General features: G+C 36.9%; 1 long non-coding RNA gene across 1 annotated transcript in view; it reads left to right on the top strand.

The window, feature by feature from the left end:
• The window catches only part of LOC141358956 (uncharacterized), a 115,813-nt gene that overhangs the window by 18,516 nt on the left and 75,919 nt on the right, over positions 1 to 21,378 (top strand). The gene's annotated exons all lie outside the window — the stretch shown is intronic.

Below are 21,378 nucleotides of genomic sequence, written 5' to 3'. Positions count from 1 at the left end.
AATTTGAATTTAAAAAATGCTATTCGAATGTTTGTTTGTTTTTAATGTGCCACCAAAGGGTTACGACTTATTTAATGCTTTTTCACTTCATCTATACTCTTTTACAGACTTAAATGTAAGATATACATGAACATTAATTCGTATATATTTCTGATTGTTTGGCAATGCAGATTGCAGACGAATTTAATTTTTTTCCTTTTATCTCCGGGTTTGGCCGCGCCGCGCCATATTTGGCAACTGGCTCAGTGAGGGCTCACGTGTTATTAAACGTGCTTCTCCGCCGCCCGCATCAACACATCCTCAGAGATTTGTAAGCTTTCTGTTATAAAGTCTACTTTATTTTGTTAATAACGAGACAGACACGGAGAACGAAATGAAACGGAGAACATTTATAATATGCTGTGCTCTTTCAAAAATGAACCGGATAACTGCACATGGCTGTTTAAAAGCAAAGCTCCGTCTTTGTGAAATCTTGTTAAATTAAGCCAACGTTAGTAACTTTTCACAGTCAACAATAATCTATCGAGCCAGCTTACGTTATTTGTAAAATAATGGTAAATACAGATATTCAATCTTGTTCAATCCGTCTGTTGTTTTTATCCGATAACCATCATCACGTGCAACACGATGAAGAGTTTTCTCCGCAGCAAGGGCATTATTGTATCTAGTCAGAAGAACGGGCTTTCACCGAAGCAGGTAGGGTAAAGATGGTTTCTTTATTCACAAATACATGTCAAACTAAACTGAGAAGATATTTATATGTTGACTGAGCAGTCGGTTATGTAGATGCGTTTTTTCGTTTGCTCCGGGCTCTTATTGGAGTCTGTTTAAGGGTTTAAATGATGATAGCCTACTTTGTCAAGTCCTCAAACTTTAAACTTCGCAAGTCCTCAAACTTCGCTTAGATTTGGGGTTAATGTATAATATTTGGTATAATATAATGTATGTAAGATCCAACAGTAAAGAATTCATACTAACGACCGACTAGAAACTAAGGGTTTGACTGACTCAGACTTCGCTCCGCATGGGGTTTTAACGCCTTTTTTCTGTAGGATATTTTGTAAGAAGAATTTAAAATATATATATACAATTTACAATGTTTTCAACTTAAAAATACATACATACATATACATACACATGCAGAATATAAGTTTAGCTTGTTGTGGATATTTCCTAATTATAAGCCTTCTGTGAAATTATGACAAAAGGAAAAATACAAAAGACGCATGTCTTAATTAACATAATTTAAATAAACGAATATTCGAATATTCGTTCTTTATGAGCCTAAATATTCGAATAGTAAATTACTGGAAAATGCCCATCCCTAGTTAATAATCGCTTTTACAATATCAAGGTGAATAACCGTCAATTATGACTTTGTCATAACGGTGCACCCCTTGGTACATATCTTTGCTAGCTGATCTAGCAGTTGTCTTTAGGGTGCTTTATATTTTGTGGCTGGTTTAAATTTTTATTAATTTCTTCCATGGCCCATTAGCTTTGTAGTGGTGATAGCCTGATGGTTCAGAATCTGGCCTAGTAACACAAATATGAGATTTGAACAAGCATCCCAAAAGATGAAGAGCTTCAAACATCTCCTATTACTGTGGGCCTAAGTATTAAATATAACCCTAGAATGCCCCAAAGGGGCTTTACCTGCAATTAATGTACTGTAAATAGCTTTAATAACAAGTGTCTGGTACATGACGATAAATTAAGTTTTGCTTTTTTCAAAAGACGAGGAGACAGGTTAGATCAGAGCTCGTCAACTAGCAGCCCACGGGCAAAATCCGGCACATAAATCATTTTTACGTGCCCATCCAATTGTTTAGATGAATTTACTACGCTGCCTGATATATCACACCACTCTCTGTATGCATGTTGGCACATCTCATTGCACAGGTGTACACAGAATCTGTAAACATGTATATAAAAAAATCGCTTTATATTTTATTCTTTAGGTTTTTGTATTTGAACATCTGCACTGAAAGTGTCTGGGCAAGCACACTTTGGAATAAAGCTCTTTCTGATTCTGGTCTGATTCTTGGCACAAAACACTAAAGGGAGTTTAAATGTCTTTAACACTGTACAATTTATTATCCATATTTATAACCAGGTACATTTATAAACAGTTATGAAATGTTTCATGCTAATAGCTACAGACAAATCTGAACAAGAAATGCTAATATTTCATACTAAATGTGAGCAATACACAGTGTATAATACACTTTTTGTTTTAAATTGAGTATTTATATAAAATGACAGTTTAATAGCATTTAACTTAGTAAATATCCATTGGTGAATGCACAAAGTATAAGGTCAGTCTCAGAAATGAAGTTACACTTTAAAAAAGGCAAATAATATTGGTCCTCCACCCCTACCCATTCCCGTATGTGTGTGTGTTGTGTGTGTGCGTTGTCTGCTTTTGGTAACCTGTGCGTCCACACCCTCCAGTGACAGATGGCGTCAAAGGATCATGGCTCTCATTGTTGTCTCATGGCTATTTGTGTGTACAGGGCAGACGTTAGTGAAGGGACAAAGTGAAGCAGCTTCACACACCACTGAGGCCCCCTAGACTGTGGAGGAATCAGGGCCCTTATATTCACAGACACATGAGAGCAGGACTGCTGCTGATCGATCCATCCACTCTAACTCTCCACTATCATCCACTACACAGCAAGCTAGATTACTGCTTCAGTAACAAGAAAAACTTTTTTATGAGACTGAATATCCATGTAGCTATACGCTGCATAACCACAGCTTAACTAATATCCTCTCAAATCAGCAACATGGAGAGTCAAATTTTTTTCATCCTCTCTATTTTTTTAAATTCAGGTACATTTTCAATAGAGGTAAAAGTTGTCAGAAAATCCACAACAGTTTATTAGGCCCAGTCTGTACAGTATGTTGACAATGACATCACAAGAGATCTTTCTAGTTACCTTTTTTATCAATCTCATTTGAAAGTCTAAAACTATATGTATAATGTATCTTAAAGGGGACATTTTACAAGACTTTTAAAACTGTAAAATAATCTTGGTGTCCCCAGAGTTCATACACTGTAAAAAATACTTTGCTGCCTTAACATTTTTTGTTGAATCAACTCAGATTTACAAGTCATGTCAACAGAGATGAGTTGTCACAACTTATAAAATATAGTTGAGAAAAGTCAACTTAATTTTTTTAGTTATAATAACTCACATGCAGTTATAACAACTCATCTCTAGTCAACATAAATAACAGTAAGTTGAAATGACTTGTAAATCTGAGTTGATTCAACAAAAAAATTTAAGGCAGCAAAGTATTTTTTACAGTGTATGTGAAGTCCTTTTAAATGCAAATGAGCTGATCTCTACACTAAATGGCAGTGCCGTGGTTGGATAGTGCAGATTAAAAGGCGGTATTAGCCTCTTATGACATCACAAGGGGAGCCAAATTTCAATTACCTATTTTTTCACATGCTTGCAGAGAATGGTTTACCAAAACTAAGCTACTGGGTTGATATTTTTCACATTTTACAGGTTGATATATGCACTGGGGACGTAATTATAGTGCTTAAACATGGAAAAAGTCTGATTTTCATGATATGTCCCCTTTAATATATAGGGCTCTATCATACACCCGGCGCAATGCAGCACAATGCCCAGCGCAAGTGTCTTTTGCTAGTTTCAACCCGGCGCAATGATCATTTTCACGTTTAGCGGCACGTTATTTAAATAGCAAATGCATTTGCACCCAATTGTGCGCCCATGGGCACAGGTGTGCAGGCGCATTGTTGGCGAGTTGCTATTTTGAGGCAACTAACATGGTCTAAAGTCAAAGGCACAATATAGTTTTTGTTATTTAATGAGCACGTTCGTATTACGGGAAGACAATGCGCGTTTGCTTATTACATACATTGATGCGCAGCAGAACACAACCCTTTTATAATATGAAAAATTAAAGGAATGAAATGTAAACAATTATTATTGAGTCTCTTGAACATAAATAAGGACCAATTATGAGACGTTAGAAGGCGTAAAGAGCTGCTTCACCTGCAGCCTGGTAAGTAATTAAATGTTTTGCTTTAAACAAATGCAAATATTGCATCTATTTTTAAATGTTTTTTAAACGCTACCCCACTGATTTATTGTATATGATGACTCTGTACCTGTGGATATGGTTAGATGAGAAACATTTTAAGTAATGAAAAAAAACGAAAATGTCTTTTAAAGGCTTTAATCTAAAAAAATAAAAATTTCAATACAAGTAAAAACAACACAATTATTTAACATTAATCTTAAACCGGGGGTCTTCTTCCTCCGCTTAGTTTTTCAGTTTACAAAGTCCGTTATCTAAATAGGGATTAGATATTTTAAAGGGAATAAGAGCTGAGACTCTCATTGGTTTATTGCATGTTACGCCCAAAACACACCCATTACTCGTTACAAGAATAGGAACAACCCTTTTTTTCGTCATTAAATTAGCAAAAGTGGATTCAGACACGCCCATTTAGACTGTGCGCTTTAGACCATGCATTTAGATTGTTAAAAGTGGAGCCCATAGTCTTCTAAATGTAGTCAAAAAAATTGTTTGGTTTATTTAAATATATAAATAAATTTGATTTGAATTTAAATGAACTGAGGAGCTCAAATGCGAAAACCCCACCTCGGTCAAAGTGAGATGCTTGAAAGCTCTCGGCACGTATTATACGTTCATCAGATACTTTCGCTTCAAAGTCTCAGGCCATTCGAAAATACTAGTTTGTTGGCAGAATCTATTAAGAGTCTGAAAAAAATGCTTATTTACAGGAAAACATGTCAGACAAACTTTTTTGAGCTCATCAATTTAAGTTAAACTGCTGAAAATTACCAACCATTTGGCCAATATATATAGTACAATAGCCTATAGGCAACAAATTACAAAACGTTATATAGTATGTACTTTTAGGAGTTTGACTTTGCAGCATATTTATAACAACAGATGAGGCGTTGTGGGTGACTGAGTAAAAATTCAAAGTGAGCAAGGTAAAGGTGAATGTGTCAAGAAAAGGGTGAAATGAAGGAGTGGCTGAGCAATGAGATGAGTGAATAGGAAAATGAAGAGGTGATTAAGGGCAAGAATGAACAGGAGTTTGAGCACAAGAACGGTAACAAACGAGTGAGAGACACACACTAAAAGGGTCAGACTGTATTCCGGGCCCAGATTCTAATTTAATTGTGCATTATTAAGTCACTCATTCAGTGTGTCTGCCTCCTGGTGCATGCTGATTAAAAATTTAAGGCTTTGCCATGCAAGCTAGTCTCACTCTGTCTGTCTCTCTCTTTCTCCTTGTCTGTGCCGTGTCCTCTGCTGCCTATTTTTTCCTATCTTGCCCGAACCCCACAGTCCCCCTTTGCACGATCTCTCTCCTTGTGCTGTCTCTCCCTATAACTAGCACCCCTTTCCCTTCGTTCTCTTTCTCTCTGCCTTTCTCTCTGCTGCTGTCAGGGAGTGCCGAACGCTTGAAGACCCGTGGGAATGTTGCCATGGTAACGCCTGCCACTCAATCCCATCTCAGATGTAAATGACCTCGAATTTTATTAGTGCACAATTTCAAGATTCTCTCATTGCTTTCTTCCCTGCCTCGCTCTCTTTCTCTCTCTCTTGCTCGCTCTCTCTTATTCGCGCGTACTCCGTGTGTCTCTGCTCTCCCCCCTAACCAGCCGCTCTTTCTCTCCCCCCTCTGGTTCATTCTGCACCCCACAGCATTCTCTATTATTATTATGCTTATATGCAGATCTGGATTGTATTCTAAACCAAATGAGAGGAATATCACAAAATCTACATGTTTTTCCATATTCATTCCATTCACGTAAGTCAAGAGTAGTGGAAATAACTGCACGTGCTCAGGATGATGTATAGCTTGTGCATAGGAAATGCTGCCGCCTGTGATTGTACACCTACATATGTCGTTCACAGTTCAAAAACTCTATAAGGCTATATCATATACTATATGAACAGGGGTTTTTTTTACAGAAAAAGGGTAAAAATGGATTAAACATACATACAGAACAGCTTAAATCGTAAAACATTAAAATTCCTAATTAGTTTTTCTTAATGCATAATATACTACACAAATACACAATACTACATTACACAAATTTATTTGCCACATATTCTATTATTTTTAGATCATGTACTCATTTCCTTGGCCATTTAAGACAAAGTTACAATAAAGATTACTAAAGTCCCTTTAGGGACGTAGGGCCACTGGGCCTGTTTGCAATGCCTCCGGGCAGTTCTTTCAGTCTTGCAAGACTAAAGTCCTATCTGCTTGAATGGGAAAAGACAGATATTTCTAAAATCACAATTAAACCACATATTTCTGACCAACAATTAAACCTGACATCTACTATAACTTTACCATAACTGTTCAATAACTTTAGTTTCCTAAGATTAAATGCGCTTAATAACACTTTTATTCGAGGTGCATTGTCCCCTTTTTAAATTAATAGCAATGAAGTGCATGTTATATGCAATATCCTTGATTATACATACATAAACTTAAATATTACAAGTAAGCCAGCAACATATTACTATGCAATGAAAATTCATTTCAAACAAAATTCAAATAACATTTAATTGTTAGCTCATTGTAACGTTTAATTATACATATACACTATATAGTTACAGTTTGTTAGGTGTTACCCTTCATAAATTGCGTCTAAGTCTCGCACTTGAATCAGGTTAAAGTATTGTAAAATATCATGCACAGTACAGCTACACATTTATTTGAAGAAATGATCTATAAAATAAATTCTATTCTTTCCCGGTTTTGTCACTGTTTTGCTTTTATGTCTATCCTGTACTTTTCTGAGCAATCCTGGAATTTTCAATTACAGGAGTTTCCATGTTACAGTCTGCTTATGTTGTAGTATCTTTTTATAAGTCGCAGTGAATACAAGGATTTGCTGCCTGAATATCTGTAAAGAAACTACTTAAGAAGCACATGACCAGTGCTCCCAAATTAGTATCAAAATATGAGACTTACTGCCAAGTTCCTGTTAACCGTAGTACATCGCTTCCGGTTCTGTATGCTCTACGCTGACATGGCGCTGTTTTCATACACGAAGCCTTCAGGAGCTACCAAAATTGAGAAATATCAATGTCAATTTAAAACTTTGTAAAAAAAAAGTGAAGTAAAAGAAAATGTACTTACTTTTTAATACTTTACAGCTTTTCACAAAGGCATTTTCTTCTTACAAACATTCAGATATTAAAGGTCACGTTTTTCTGGTCCCATTTTTCAAACTTTAGTTAGTGTGTAATGTTGTTGTTGGAGCATAAATAATACCTGCAAAATGATAAAGCTCAAAGTTCATATTATATATATATATATATATATATAGTTTAACATAAGTCCACTTTCAAAGCCTACAGCGAACGGCCGGTCTGGACTACAGCCCTCTACTTCCTGGTCGAGTGATGTCAAAGCAAGAGTGTTTGACTAAACTCCGCCCACATGAATACGTCAGTCGCCAGCTAAGCTCAAATGGCTCTGGCTAAGCTAAGCTACTGTCGAATCACAACACACTAAACAAACTACACAATCAGAACTCGTTATGCATTTCTGAAGGAGGGACTTCATAGAACAAGGAAGACATCAGCCTGTTTTTAGGACAGTGAAAACAGCTCTATAGAGATAAGTCAATTGTGTGAAAAAGAATGCATTTTTTATACGTGAAACATGAACAGATGTTATATTGCGCACTGTAAACACATACAATGCTTCAAAAACACAGAAAGGGACCTTTTAAATAAAAAAGAACATTACACAAATAATAATACTACAAATTACAATATCAAGCTACGATAGCACATGCTGGTAAGCGTAAGTGATTAACCCAGGGTTTCGCTTTGGTGACGTCTCGTTCGAAATATACCTATTGTGAGATCTACCTCTGTCTGTGTTATTAGCTAGTGCCACAGCTAAGAGATGGGCAGACCAGAAAAACTGCAGTAACCAATAGAGTGGTGTCTCTTCATTATCTGTACACATTTTGCTAATTTAAAGAAAATTCTGTCGCCACTACTCAAATTTTTTTTTTAAATAAATGTATCCGAACAGTGTGGCTGAGTTGGTTTAAAACGAACTCTGTGTAAAAACAATAAACACATATTTAACTGCGGTGTGCAAGTGGCCTTTTGAGTTCTTACTGAATTTGCGTGGTGCCGGCTGTGTCATTGCTTTTAAGCAAAACTGAACAGGTCTGTACACATTGCGCAATGCATTTAGTTTAGCGTTCCACTCCCACTACTTCTCTGTGTTAAGCCACAGCTCAGTTTCACCCGAGAATGAACTGTCTAGCTGTGCTCCCACACAGCTCCACTTTGCGTGAAAATGTTTTTTTATTTGGCTTCTGTATTGGACCCTCTATGATTAAACACTTGTTTGTTTTTTGCAATGTGAGAGAAGGTGGTGAATGAAGAGTGTGGCCGCTTGAGCAAAAACTTATACAATAAGCTTGCCCAGCAGCACCACTGGTAATTGCAAGATCAAGGCAAGTAGTCAGATTGAATATGTTGACTGTTTTTGGACCTTGAACTTGCATTTGGGAAAACTAAAACATTTGTCTAATTATGCCATACAGTATGTTTGAACTGTTCACCTGCTCAGATGAAGACTGACCATGCAAGTGAAGGGGGGAACCACAGTTCCTGTCATTAGCTGTAATGCATCAAAACGCTTTAGACTTGATGTGTCATAGTAAAGCTTTAACAGTGTTAAGGAAAGAAGACCTTAAGCATGATTCATAGTTCCAAATAGGATCTCTACCAAGTAGTCATTTGTATGTGGACTGCAAGCGACATACATAAACTTTATTATACTAAAAGGAAGTATGTTAGCATGCATACATAAGCTTAAAAGTCCTGCAATCCAATGTGAGCAAGTAATAATGGATTAGTCACATAGATGGAGCAACTGTGAAACTCCTATGCCAATTTCTAGATGGGCCACACAGCATTTTACAAAATTTCACTAGGAAAGTTGCAGGTCTTTCTCATGCATTGTTTTTATGCATCCGTTAAAGGAATAGTCTACTCATTTTCAATATTAAAATATGTTATTACCTTAACTAAGAATTGTTTATACTAGGGCTGAACGATACATCGAATTTTCATTGTCATAGCGATATGAACTCACGCGATGAACACATCGCAACAGACAGCCTTGACGCGATGAATGAAGGGAAAACAGTAAGCGCATGTAATAAACGTTTGACCTATCACTTTTAGTCCTGAAGACATGTGCTGCGTCCGAAATCGCCTACTACCATACTATACAGTATGCAAAAAGCACTACTTTGCCTACTATATAGTATGGAAGGAGGCGGTTTCGGACGCAGCGATGGTTTGCGCGTTCATGCTATTAGGCCAATCGGGGGAACCCCCAAGTCAGCTACGCTCAGATGGATTTGTGAGGTGTCAGTTGCGACGCTTTGCCTGTTAGCAAAAACGATGGCAGAGGAAGGAGAGAAGAGTGAGGAAAATGTGTTGTCAGACGAAGACCTTGGGGTGAAAATGAACAGCACTTCAGCTATATCATGGATTTATTTTGGATTTAGGAGAGATGACGCCGCAAACACAGGTACTGTGGAAGCAGTGATTCTCCTATTGCGTCTATTGCGCGCTCAAGTTCATTATTTCAAATGTATGTGTGCTCTGGAAGCACCACGGTCGAGACACGCTCGTTTTTTCCAGGTATTTCAAAAACATTTTAACTTTTCAGAATGACACAAGCGCAGTGTGCAGGTCATGTGACAAAAACCTACGTGTCTAGTGTTTTCCACGTGTTTTTAGGCGCGACATGTGAATGGCCCCTAAAACATGGGAAAAAAATATATTTATCGCAACTCACATCGTCATCGCAACATTAAACAATGTCATTGCACATCGCAACTTTTCCTCACATTGTTCAGCCCTAGTTGATACTTCCCTCTATCATCTGTGTGCGTGCACGTAAGCGCTGGAGCGCGCTTTTGGGAGTACTTCGACTCGCCTGAAAAGTCCGCTCCCCTTCTCACTCTCATTATGGCAGAGGGAGGGTGTTACTGCACCGAGTCGAAGTACTCCCAAAAGTGCTTTTACGCCATAAAATATAGTTCCTCTTTTAAATCCCCTTAGAAAAGCGCTACACTGTAAAAAATCCAATTAATGAAATGTTGGAAGGGCAAAAATATATAAGTTAAACCAATTTTCTTGTTTGGGCTTAGTTGAGTAGACATATTATTTTAAGTCTAGATAAATCTGTGTTTAAAACATTAAGTGAATGGTTATTTTCAAATTCAGTCAACATTCAGAATGGCTATATTGACTGAACTAATTAAGACAAATCTGGTCAATATGTGGACTTATGACAGCTATGTTTCCTGACAACAAAATGCTCATAATATTACTGTTATTTGGTAACAAAATGTAATTTTAAGAGTTGTTCAGGCGTGAATGTATGTGCTTTAAGTTTAAATATGCGGTCGGTTAATATAGATAGCGTCTATTTAAAAATGTGCTCGGACACTTTCGGACGGAGATGAGCTCCAGAAGAGCTCCAGAAAATCACAGACACTTAAGCGCTCACACCCCGCCCAGCGCAGCCTCGCCTCGGCAAGCCCATCAGAAATCGACTGCTGGCTCTGATATCTCTGTGGCGTTTAAACATGCGATTTAATTCATTTTAATTTCTTATACTTAATAATAAAAGGTTTACCGGTATGTTTTAAATCATATTTTAGGATTGCACTTAAATGATATCGCTGTTGAATGATATTTCATATCTTTCACATTCGTTATAATCGGACTGCGTAACGTTACTGCCTGCGAATTTGAACTTCAGAGCTGAAGGTGCGAGTGGAGAAATAGTCCCAATATCATAACAATCTTAAAACTTCTAAATATACCCGTGTGTGTACCCGTGTGCGTGCGTGTGTGTGTGTGTGTGTGCGCGCGCGCGTCCTCGCGCGTGTGCATGTATGTATGTATGTATGTACGTGCGTCTGTGTATTTTGAATTTAAAATGTTTTAACTCGGAAGGATCTGGATCACAGGTCATTTCATCTGAGATCAATCCGCACGCAACAGCTGGAATCACTTACTGTTTCACACAAGAAAGGACACACAAGTCAGCCGTTTCCTCAAGTTCACGTCAGGTAAGTGTTTGTAATTAAATGTTAATTTTAGAATATATTAATTGGCAAAGACGCAAATACTCGACGTTTTTGTAATTATATTTTTGTAAAGATATATTAGAAGTGTGTTATGTGACCGAAGTAAAGTGGAGCTATTTTAGTTAAGATAAAAAGCCTGTATATAGGGTTGGTTTACCGGAGTTTAGAACTCGGTCTTTATTATAATTGGGACATTTTTACAAACAAACCTTATATAATACAATACTGGCGTGCATTTTGAGACAAAACAATAGCACTCATATGTTAAGAGATGTCAGTAAGTTATTTTAGTCAGTGAAAAGCCCTGTCCGAGAAAACCGCCCAATAGTGTTTAATTATGTGTGATGTCTGAGGGATATTTGGCCTAACATTAACGTTATTTAGGGAATAAAGTCTTTCACCGTCAAGCTTTATTATATTAAACATGTATTTATGTATGTTTGTGTTTTTATATTCCTCAGAGGGATACATAGCTAGACAGTCTCCGCTTGGACTGGCTGAGGAAAGTCTCCTAAATGGCCCTGGAGATGTTCTGACTGACTTTGGAGGCTTTTTGGACTGTTTTATGCCCTCTATTTAAAGACTTAATTCTGTATGTTCAGTCTGTATGATAAGTGAATAAAAAGCTTTTGTTTTTATGTGACTGAAGTTAATTATTTTGTTTACAACACCAGCATAAATTATTTGATAAATAATTTAAAAATGTTATTAAAAAAATCCCAAATAATAAATATTAATTGAAGTAACACATAAAACATTGAGTGAATACTTAAATTTTAATTGACAGAGTCTTTGCTGTAAGTTTTTAAAGATTCAACTGATTAAAACATTTTAGTTGAATGAACTATAAAGCTAATTGAGCCAACATACTTATTTATATTTGAGTCAAATTTGGGACAACTAAAAAACATCAATACAGGAAACACTTTGGAGACAGAAATTGAGTGAACGTAAAATTTCTGTGGAACTAGTTACTAAAAAATAATTCATTGAGCCAACAATTTATTTTTTACAGTGTACGTTTTATTTTGTACCACCAAACTTGCTCGTATAACTACTCGTCTTAAATAGGAAAAACGTTGATGTGTTTGGTCACTTCTAACTTTATCTCTAAATGGTACCATTGAATGAATGGGGCTAAGCTAAATGCTATCGAAGCGTCGCAGCGCGCTCCAGCGCTTATGTGCAGGCACACAGATGATAGAGGGATGTATCAACAATTCTTAGTTAAGGTAATAACATATTTTAATATTGAAAATGAGTAGACTATTCCTTTAAGTTTATTTGCAGACAATGTTGCATGTAGATCACTGTAAAAAATTAACTTGGATTAACTTAAAAAATTACTTCAATTGCTAACAATAAACATTTTCTCAACTTAAATTTTCTCTCTTTAAGTGAAAAATGCAAGTTGATAAAGCTAACATTATTTTCACCTTAAATAATTTGCTTAAAGTGAGAACATTTAAGTTGAGAGAACTTCTTAGAGCCAACTTTCACCTTTTACAATGCAAATGCAATTTATGTAAGACTAGGTCAACAAAAGTCTAGGACAACAAGGCTAAGCTAGACTGGATACAAGTAGTCTCAGCCTTAGACGTCACGGCCACAGACTTGGCTAAACGTGTGATGTTTATCATATGCTTTTCTGGAAACCCAGTGAGAATGTCGAAGTCGTCTTTGATTGGTTGAAATAAACCGGATTTCCAGGAGACGCGAGTGTCGCGATTAGTTTAGGTCTTAAGGAAAACAAAGCTCTGACGTTCCATTTAGGAAGAGAAAAAGTTGTGTTCACGTGGATAATAATGAGCAGTTATCATGATCAGCTAAACATTGGATTCTCAAAAATAGGCAAAGTTCGCGGCATAGACTCTCTAAAAGACGTCCAAGAGTTTTGCTTCAGGCAGTTAGTGGAGTCAAAAAGTTTGGTTCTCCTGAATTGCTTGTAGGTGTTACAAAGTGAAGATATGCTTCAAACAGATGTTTAACGGGAGCGTCTCATTGGTGTGGCTGTTGATGAAGTGCACAACGTTGTTCTATTAGTGAGTAATGTTGTTAATATAGATGCTATACTGTTGGCTGGTTATTTCAATAACTGACTTGTTACCAGCCGGCTCGTTATTGTGAAGAGTCCGAAACGTGACACTAGACGAAACAAAATTGGTTGTTTGACATGTCGCTCAAACACCTCGTGGGCAGGCTTTGTCCAGAAGAAGCAGCGAAAAACACCAGACCTTCGGTATTGAAGGTCTGGCTACATGAGACTAGGGTACAAGAAACATTTTTACCAATTCCCATCAAATATAATTGATCTTTCTCACACATCTGGCTAATATAACCGTTCATGTGTTCTCTCACAGACTGATTCTCTCAGAAAAGAATGTGTCAAGAATGTGTACAAAATATTGCAGCCATTATTACAGAGAACAACTGAAACTATAGCAAAAATATGATTCAGGCTCAAATTATATCTAATTTTTCTGAATTATTAACATCATTCAGCATAAGCTAATACAACGCTGCCTATAAACAGTTTCAGCAGTAACAACATACACAATCGGTTTTCATGGAACGTGCATTACTTTCTGTAAACTCTGCAAAAAATAAATAAAAACAGACTCTTTTTAGAGTAGTTATTTATGATAGCAAGCAAAATAAACAAGTATATTGCCATAGTTCATATATCATAGCTAAAACATATCAAAAACTACACTGATTTTAACTACAAATTGTCTGCAAAACCTCCCTTCACAAGTTCACATATCTGTGATCCATGATCGCTGTCTTCCCTCATCTTTAGAAACCAAAACATTTGTTATTTTCGATAAGGGTATTTGTTCCAAAGTTCAGTTTAGCCACTAGCTAGACCATTCAACAGAGCCCGGAAGTAAAGTTCCGCTCAGATGTGTAACCGCGACAACAAATATGCATCCAATAAAACTATTAACTACTAGTCTATATTTGACTGTTTTCAAGTCATCCATGAAATTTGTACGTATCGATTCTGTGTCTTTAATGCAGTGCAGAATTGGTAAAGATAATCAGGATCATGCAAAATGAGGCATCTGTAAGGACAGGCTGCACCTCATTTCTGTTTTAAAGCATATTTGGGGCAAGATTTACTAAACTGGGAAAATTAGCGCAAGAGCGCAATTCTAAAAAAACGTTGATGGGAGTGGTAACATTTGGGGGTTACTAACTAGAAAGGCACAAATTAATTAACGCAGGTGCAAAAGCTGATTTCCATAATAGCCAATGCAATCTACTAAGAGCAGCGCAATTTAGTTCAGGGTCAGAAATAAGCAGAGATGATGAGGTTCGTGTGATCTGCTAATGCCTGATGCGCTTGAGTTCAGCACCACAGACATCGCAGATGAGAAATCCCAGCTAATGTAGCCAAAGTACACTAAAAAAAGGGAGGACAAAAATTTAAGGTTTACAAGAAGTTTTGAAACACCTGCTATTGTGTGACGTCTCCTCATGTATTATTAAAATAATAATAATAATAACATGGCTTGGCAAACAATATTTTTTAATAATATCTGTTCCTCTGGCATTACAAATAAACTGCCTGGTACGATCTCTGCCAAGCCTCCTCTTATCAGCTACAATTGCAGCCATTTGATCAGTCACAAAGTGATATAAGACATGCTTTACACCAGTACCAGTAATAGCACATGCCCAAACATTAGTAAATCATGCATTGCGTGAATCATTTAAATATTCCCTTCCCATAAAATTTGCGTCTGAAACGGAAACTTCTAGAAATGCATATGCAGTAAGGTCAATCGCAAAAATAACGAGACCACATATTTTTAGCGCTAATTATCCACTGTATGTCTTCAGTATTTATTTAACGCTAAAATTGTGACTTTTATCGATCCGAGCCCAGACACGCTTTCGTCATTAGGATGCGATTGTTTTGAAGGAAGCAGGAAGTAAAGTGCTCTCTTAACACTGGAGCCCATCGTAATTTTAAGTCTGTGTTTTTTATTCTGAGTAGTTTGGTGCACGATGACACACAGCCCTCTCACATGTCATCATATTTCTTAGTTGATCTTTTGTGTGTTCAGCTTGGATATTCAACCCTGTTTTGCACATCAGAAGTGGTCGTGCAATTGACGTGTCTCCTTTTGAACCGAGCTCTGGTGGGAATTTCGATCTCATTGCGCGTTCCATGCCTGAGCCCAAGTAAACCGCACTCTGCAAGCCGGCCAGGGCGCGATTAACAAACATGGCCGGCCACAGTACAGAGCAATCACACTAGTCTAATGCGCCCAGGCACAGTTTGGATAGTGTGAGTGCCCCCTTAGTCTTATTTATGTCGTAAATCAGTGCCATTTCTCTGAACTATTTTAGAAAAACAGACTTCCCTGTGAACATGCACCTGAGTAACTCCTTGATTACATATGCCTGAGCTTTTTTGCCAAGTAGGCCAAAAACACTTAATGACTGAATATGCATGTAAGGTTTCCAGAACAGGAAAAAATGCACACAAGCAGTGGCGAAGCCAGAGGGGTGTCCAGGGTGGCACTGGACACCCTTGACATGTCACTGGCCACCCCGTGTGCCACCCCAAATTTAATGCGCTACTTTCACTTAATCACTGTTTATTTTCGACGTGTGGCAGCGCAGCACATTGTTAAAAACATTATGAATATTAACCCTCCCTGCTGTCGCGGCGCAAACTCTTTATTTTTCAATCACTGCGCAAAGAGACTTGGATTACTCCGCTGATTTTGGACATACAGATATGATTTATACATCATTTAAAACGTTAAAGTGTCATTTTTTGTGTGTGTATAAAAACTGAATGTTGTGCTTTTCACAAAATTAAGAAAATATACATAATGCGCGTTCTGTTATCTCTCCATCAATGACGTTTTTTCAAAAACGCGTCAGAAAAATTACTGTAATTTAACGAATACTTTTCATACCATCAGAAGATAAATGTCATGTCTACATAATGCTGATGTAAGTGAAGTCGTACATTGCTATTACATGATTTCACCGTATATGCTGGAAGTGTGGTAATTTTCTTGTGAACTGAATACAGTCTAAGATTGTTAATTCTTTTTACAACAAAACCCAGCACCATGTTTTCATTCTTGACGTGATCTTTATAGGCTACTGTTAATTCGACTGGATTGCCACATTGAACTTGAAAGCGCGACGCGCATATCCGATAGTGCGCGTGCACCAGAGCTTAAACGACTTCATGTTCGCGTCTTTTCGGCTTAAACGGACAAATGCCCCTATGTCAAAATAGCTGTCTTGTTGATTTTCATACTAAACATTTGGTTACTGTACGTCTTAAACGAATAAACATTTTATTGCATTCGGTCTTAGCCTAACCTGTTGAAGTCTCTGTCATTAAAGTTAATTAAATATCAAAAGAAAAAAGAAAACTTTTGCATCTTCTGTATCTTCCTAAAAAAAGATTAATCGAAACATCCTTTGTGTTGAGCTCTGCTATTTAAAGTAAGTTTAAGGTTTATCATGGAGTTTAGATTTCCTGATCTTTTGCATTAAAGGGATAGTTCACAAAATGAAAATTCTGTCATCATTTTTACATCCTTATGTTGTTCTAAACCTGTACGTATTTCTTATTTCTGATGAACACAAAAGAAGATATTTTGATAAATGATGGTAAGCACACAGCTGTACCATTGACTTCCATAGTAGGAATAAAAACAACATGATGGAATTCAATGGATATACCATTAATTGTGTGCTTACCATTATTTATCAAAATATCTTCTTTTGTGTTTATTAAAATAAAATACAGGTTTAGAAAAGCATAAGGGTGAGTAAATGATGACAGAATTTTCATTTTTGGGTGAATCCCTTTAACAGACAGTTAATCAGATGTAAGAAATACAGTAGAAAGATTTAAAATTCACCCTTACATCTAATGCGATCAAAAGATTCATTTATGCTTTCTTGATACATGGTTACACATAATTTTCCTTTATGGACTATGGACCCCCTAAAGTAGCTTTGGCCACCCCCTGGCCACCCCATTTAAAAAATTCTAGTTCCGCCACTGCACACAAGTAATGTTTTTAGTAAGGCATGTTTGTTAAAACTAGTTATATTTCTTAATTAAACTAAGGCCTAGTCCTGGTTTAAGCTAATCCCTGTCCAGGAACCACCCCATTAACATAGAATGAACTCTATGGAGATATGGTTACAATTTGACATTGATTGGAAATGTCAATTTTTATAGAAAGATCTATGACATCTTTGCATCCCAGATTTTTAGAAAAAAATCTAAAATGGTTCTAACCTACACACAAAAAAAAAACGCTAAAAGAATTCAACTAGCAGTGTGATGATCACATGTTTGGTCATCTGAGAACACATGTGAGAATGACCTCACCATCGTTATACAGACTTATTCCCATCAACTGGAATGTGTCATCATTCTTTTAAACTGGAATGGAGCTGCTGATGTTCTGCAGCGTCTATAGCATGTGTCTTCTGATAACAACTAACTTGTAGTTTACCGTTACTGTTGGGGGCGAGGGAGGGCGAAAGGGAGGGATTGTACAGAATGATGAATAAGGCTAAATAAAGAAATACCACAAAACAAAACTGAAATGGAAAATAAAATGGAGTGAAAGCTAGAAACCGACCCCCCCCCACACACACACACACAGAATTAGGGAAGTAGTGTAAAATAGAAGGCGAATACAAAAACAACAAAAAATGAGTCAAGTTTCGGTTGTTTTTTTGAAGCGGATAGACTTTGTAGTAAATCTTCTACTTATAGAAGCTGAAGTTTAGCAATAGAGTGCTCATGAAACATTGATAACACAGATATTTACTCCCAAGCCACCTCCTCCCCAAACAGAAAAAATAGCACATCCCAAATCATAAATTATTAAGTCTTCACTTCTCACTGTGATCCTGACACACACAACCTTCACTGTCTGATGGGCTGTTATTTAAGTAGGTCAATTAATAAGAATATTTTGCCATTACCATTGCTGTTTACCATATTTTTGTGCATTAGGCTTTTGTCCTAGTAACTGTTGTTTAAACGTAAGGTTTAATTTGATATATACATACACTGCTACTTTATATTTACATTACACTATACTATTAAAGTACATTATTGTATTAACAAAATAATTCAAACTTTCAAAAATGAAAACTAATCAAAAACATACACAGCTCTTTCTCAGCAAACCCAGTTCCCGTGAGTTTAATACTGATTTCTAATCTTATATATTTTTGTAATGTCTATTATCTGTATATTAACTTATTATACATTAAAAATTGAATTTTAAAAATCAAACTATGCCCACATTTTTAACATGATTTTCAGACAGCTAACTAGAGGCCAAGTACCCAACTAATAAGTAAATAATAAATAATAGTAAGTAATAAGTTAAAAATTTTAAAATAATAAAGTTTCAAACAGTACCCTATTACCTATTGTTCAGCCAAACTGGCCCCCTAAGCAAGTTTAAATAGGTAATTTTTTATGTATGGGTAGTTTATTTAATGCAACCAAAACCCAATAAGCCACCAGATCATCATGCAGGTTTTTATGGCAGTTGTACTGAACTGGTCATATAACATACCGCAGAGCTGTAATGGAGACATGATCATCACATAACAATGAAGAGCCATAGGCCCCCAATTGGAAGATCAGAAGCACAGCTTTTCTAAAGCTGCGACCATTATAATCTCGTCATTACTGTTGGAGAATTACTGTTATGAGGGCAGCTGCAAAAGAGGAAGTGATGTGAGCTCAGCTTATCTGAGAATATTACATCATACAGAGAGAGAGAGACAAAGAATGAGGGAGAGACATCGTGACTACACCGAGGTCCAGATGGCGGCGAGATTTATTCAATCTACCAAATCAACATGGGATGGAATAACTCTCATGATTTCCTTCACTCGTGGATTTTTGCCTGACCACTTTTTTTTACCACAAAACAGTTTTTATCCCTAATGTTCTTCAGTCCTGGTTATCCATAAACCTGCAGCCACTGCAGTAAAGTTTCACCTGGTTAAGTCTAATAGTAATGAGAGTGGTTTTTGGCTATGAAAAACATTTTGTGGGAGAGTTGCTGTGCACTTACTAACTGTGCGTGAACACTGCCAGCGACTTCGTCACTGTAGCCCTGTTGACACCTGGTACTAAAGGGATAGTTCACCCAAAAATGAAAATTCTGTCATCATTTACTTACCCTCATTTTGTTCTAAACCTGATGAGTTTCTTAATTTTATATTTTAATAAATGATGGAAAGCACACAGTTGACGGTCCCTATTGATTTCCACAGTATTTGTTTTTCCAACTATGGAAAATCGCTACTATAGGAGGGGTAACGGCTGGCTGGGTACATGTTTGAGTTCTTTTTATTTATTATTGTGTGATTTTTATTTAAGGCATATTTATATATATTCTCCAAATCCTCGGTTCGATTACATTTTCATGATTCGATTCTCGATTTTTAAATGCTATGCCATTTTTAGACTAGACTTTTATGAAACATAATATCTGACGCTGAACCCGGAGATGTCCTGCCATTTTAGTCGTGCTGACAGTGGAAAAATATGGTACACGCACATACCTGATAAAAAACGAAACTTCCTGTCAGATGAACATTCCTGACAGTACTTTGCGCCATCATTTAAACGTGAGCGGGAATAATGATGAGTTTATATGGACGCAAACTAACATTATGTCGGAGTCCGCTGCTTGTAAACATGCTGCACAGTGTTTTGTACATATATTTGTTAGAGCTTTCTCTGAATTTTCAGCGCAATTGATATAAGATTGTGCAACTTTCACACGCTTGCAAAAAGAAACAGCGGAGATCAGCCGCTTTAGTTTTATCAATGAAAGCGTAAAAATAGCGCTGTGCACCGTGTGTTCGCGCCAGAAGTCAGAAAAGACGTAAAACATTGTGTTCAGTACCTCAGATTAGATAAATGGGCGGAGAGAAGGCTGTCTCCTGTGGCTGTTCGAACACATTCAACCACATGTGTGTTTACACTACTAAAGCTTGGCAAACCGACCGGACGTGACATGGGGGCGTGGCAGCATCGACGATTCAATATTTTAATTCGAAGTTCAAGGCTGTGACTTAATTTCGATCGATTTCAATTTAAAATCAAAAGCGTGACACCCTTAAGCCGCATTCAGACAGCCAGCGATGTTATCGCTGTGTGTCGAACATCTCTTTCAATAATCTGCTTGTCATAAACAAATGAGTACCATCCAAGGCAGTAACTGATGAGAGAAGGATAAAGTGAACTCCACTGCTTCGTTCTCATTGGTAGTCACTCCCATTTGCATAAAGTTAAACTTTTCTTAACTTTCTCGCATCGCTGGACACGCCCATACGGTCGCCAACGGTCACTTTCGCTCGTGCCGCCAGAAGTTGCCTGGTTTCCATTGAAATTAATGAGATTGCGTCGATCTGCTACTGCTGGCGTTATTTATATAGCCTATTTATATATTTATTATTATATAAGTTTATTGTTTCAGTTGTTTGTATTGTTAAAAGGTGTGAACATTAAAGGTTGATTTGCGTCAAGTTCGGGCAGATAATTCACGTTGATGTGTCGGGTTACATCGGGTCTGGGCTTTAAAAGCCACTGGCCGGGTCAGGATGTTATTTTCAGGCCCGTTAAGAACTCTAATGTAAACTAATTTGAAGTTGCAAAGACTTTTTAATTTTTAATTTTACATTCATTTGTTTTAAAAAAATCAAAAAAAAAAACAAATCTAAAACCGTGTTTCCAGGTTTAACTGTAGTTAATTGCAGGTAAATGCCTACTTAGTACTTATATTACATTTTGTAACTGAAAGGTTAGACCATTTGAGACAAAATAAATAAATGTTATTCTGCAGTTGTATGATTTTCTGGTGTAAGCATTTACAGTTTGTCCATAGTCACATTTTAATGCCAAGATTCTCAGAATAGTTGTCATGTTAAAAAGTGGGAAAGTACTGAGGAAGTACTTGGGGCTCAAGAATGAGGAACTTAAATTTGTTCCTTATAGGTTTGACCAGTGGATCGCCCACCATAAAATCAGCATATGTGAATTTTGGTCTCTACAGCTTTACAGTAAGAAAAAGACAGAGAACTGTATGTGTGGGTTCGGGTGGTTAGAAAGCTGATTATTCTAGTCACTTATTCTCCAGTACTATTCCCCCTTTACACCAAA

This window comes from Misgurnus anguillicaudatus, chromosome 22 (genome assembly GCF_027580225.2).
Source record: "Misgurnus anguillicaudatus chromosome 22, ASM2758022v2, whole genome shotgun sequence".
Classification (NCBI taxonomy): domain Eukaryota; kingdom Metazoa; phylum Chordata; class Actinopteri; order Cypriniformes; family Cobitidae; genus Misgurnus; species Misgurnus anguillicaudatus.
The sequence above is the reverse complement of the archived record's forward strand: the minus strand, read 5'-3'. Positions and strand labels throughout refer to the sequence as shown.